This window comes from Priapulus caudatus, unplaced genomic scaffold (assembly GCF_000485595.1).
Source record: "Priapulus caudatus unplaced genomic scaffold, Priapulus_caudatus-5.0.1 Scaffold0, whole genome shotgun sequence".
Classification (NCBI taxonomy): Eukaryota; Metazoa; Priapulida; class Priapulimorpha; order Priapulimorphida; family Priapulidae; genus Priapulus; species Priapulus caudatus.
The window spans coordinates 1626217-1629382 of record NW_014577061.1 but is presented as its reverse complement, the minus strand read 5'-3'; the positions used below and the strand labels follow the sequence as shown (position 1 = coordinate 1629382).

General features: G+C 42.5%; 1 protein-coding gene across 1 annotated transcript in view; it reads left to right on the top strand.

Annotated features, from left to right (window-relative positions):
• Positions 1–534: 534 nt before the first annotated feature.
• The window catches only part of LOC106814050 (muscle M-line assembly protein unc-89-like), a 15702-nt gene continuing 13070 nt past the window's right edge, over positions 535–3166 (top strand). The window contains exon 1 of the mRNA XM_014818670.1: positions 535–612. The gene's annotated coding sequence lies outside the window, so the exon portion shown is untranslated. The remainder of the gene's footprint in view (positions 613–3166) is intronic.

Genomic DNA, 3166 nt, shown 5'->3' with positions numbered 1-3166 from the left:
CACACACACACACACACACACACACACACACACACACACACACACACACACACACACACACACACACACACACACACACACACACACACACACACACACACACACACAACACACCCACACGCACACACATGCTCCGCCAAACATCCGCAATTCCAGAGCGTCGCCCATATTTTTGCTGCAAAAACCTCCGCGAGTCTAATCCGCTGCATCATCCGCTGTTACTGTACGCGCACGCTGCAGCATCAGTACCAAAGAACGCTGTAACATATACAGCAGCACGCGAGCTAAAACGGGCGCTGGCGTCACGCCACGACGCCTGCCACTCTTGGCCCGTGGGTTGGTCCAATCCGCCAAATATGGGTAGCCGTGTATCTGTTCGGGTGGCGGCAGACCTAGATGGGCGACTCGTCGCTAACATGTGCTGCAAAATGCCGGCGTTGTCTCTCCGATGGAGCCCATCTAGGAATAATATGGAATTACTCGGCCTAGCGCTGCCAGCTGGCGTGCTAGCTTGGGTCTATTGGCTTGTGTGAAGCCAACGAGCATGTCCTCTGCGTTGCAGTGTTACTGGTTATAACTTTGTTTAGAACTGGGTTTGTGGAGTCTGGACAGGTGAGTGTTTCGTATATTGACTGATACGCACTGTTGTTATACTAGATGATTATGCGTTTAGAAAGATTTTATAGTGGTGTATATATGTAGAATGAACAAATGAACTTGTGATAGTTCTAAAGCTACCCTACGAACATGTCTTGCTCAGAAACCATCTTGGCTAAATCCGTGGTGTATGTGCTCAACATTTTCTATGCTCGTGTACATCTATCCGAGTATTAGATCTTAACCTTTCGTTATTATCATTATTGCCTAAAGGTTTCTAGGCTGCATTTAAGTGTTTTTCTAGGTGGATGGAAGTGCAGGGCTGGTTCCAAACAAACGGGGCCCAAGCACAGCCAGCAAAAAATTATACATAAATTGCGCATTCAATGCAATATGGTAGTCTGCTTGGGCAGTGACAAAACCACGAATCTCTATTTCTTCGTCTTCTCCCCCGGTATTCCATATACTGCGATTATGTTGCATAGCTTGGATTCGCAGGTCTGATATATATATATATATATATATATATATATATATATATATATATATGTAGTCTATAGTTCGTTGTGTGCAGAAACAGATCGACCTTCCAGTTTTCATCACAGAGACGTTCAACTCAATCCTTCATTCGTTAGTCATAACCATCGTGCTATGCCTGGCGCGATTTCCTTAACCATGCGCTATTAGGTTTTATTAGGGTCCCGTGTAAACTAGTTAGTAGCCAACACTGAGGGTCCAGTGTTGCTGGGGGCGGGCACAGCAAAGCTAATGAAAGGGTCGGACAGCTCGCTAACACCATATGATGCGACTGACGAAATTTCTCTATGAACTGTTTTCATATGATGGGTTTTCTACGTCTTGATCGCAATGCACGACATATATTTATTTCTAAACAAAATTGAATGACATCAGACGCAGAGAGTGTGCGCATACAGGCATGTCATGTTATTAGTTATTATAATTTAAAATGCAACATTGTAATCGATGTAGATTCATAGATATATGAATCCATTTTGAAGTACCATCAAGCTTCTTACGAAGAAGAAGAATGCATGGTACCTAATTATCATTTTTATTCGTAAAGCCTATTTGTAATTTATCATATCCGTGTTCAGGCAGTCATAGGCGGTCACTGCGCTGAGGATTTTGTCCCTATACCATATCGTGTATAATAATTAACCTTAATCTATGCATGATTATAAGTCCATAACGTATGGACTCATAATAACGAGGGTAGACACATGCGCCAAGTTCCTATACGTTATGTTATTATCAAGATTGTGTAATATATAATATAAAAATGTATAGATAATATATTCAATACAATACACTTGTTAATATTACAGTGATGTGATTTCGTACTCGCGCCTATTGTGTGAATAACAGCGTATAAAATCCCTGCAGTCGTCGTTATATATTCGGCGAGATGACAGCATACCGCGGGTTCGCGACAACACAAACAAACACGGCATCACCGGTAGTCTAGAAACACCGCGCAGCTGTTGACGTCATTATGACGCTATGAATATAGGCCTACGTGCTTCGCTACGCATCTCGTGGAGTCGGCTTCACATACAGTGGCACTGTAATCTGGTTGCTGGAATCCGCGATGTGCGCGTGCGTGGCAGCGTCCGAGCACGTCTGAGAGATGCGTTAGCTGAAGAGAAACGATTAACAGATTAATCATGCGTCGCCCACGTGTTTTTAATAAGCGCTACATCGTACATGCACGTGATTGGCGTTTACGATTACTTCGAATTTTGGGGATTCATGAGATATGACGCATAGAATGTTACCAAGAGCTAAAAATTTAAGGTATTATTAGTTCTTGGTATTAATTTACGAACTCGAGCTAAGTTTAGAGAATATATTGTGCATACCACAGATTTATCTGGGCAAGTTTTGTCACAAAGTTTCCCGTAGTTTTGACGGATTGTTCTGAACTGCCGAGTAGCTGTTTACCAAGTTTAACTAGCAGACGTTGATCGCCGAGTTTCGAGCGGTTCCCTCTCTATACGGAATTCTTGTACAAATAATCACGGCGAAGGCATGCGCTATTAATAGCACCAGCAGCCGTCTGCGTGGTACAGCAGTGCGCTTGTTTTGCTTCTTGTAAGTCATTACTTACGCAATCAGCTAGCTAATCGCAATTTATTATTGTTACAACATCTCCGACTTTAGAGTCTGGCGACTGATAGAACGTTCGAATCGACGGACAAATACTTTACATTAGCATTTAATAAATCTATATACCCCACTGCGTAACCTTGTGTATACCGTTCATTTGGCCGATGCAGTTAGATTTCATTAGCTGTACAAAAGAACCGTCGTTCCACTGGGTTTAAATTAGCAATAAGCCCTTGCGTTTCCATTATTTAGCTATCGCAACGTGCATGACTGAATGAAAATAGGTATAGCTACAAAATATGTGGTGCAGTATATACGTGTGTACTGTCGATCTCATTTGATTCCGAAACAAGACTTTGAAAAGATTATACCGATCATACAACAACAAAGGTTCTCTCTCTCTCTCTCTCTCTCTCTCTCTCTCTCTCTCTCTCTCTCTCTC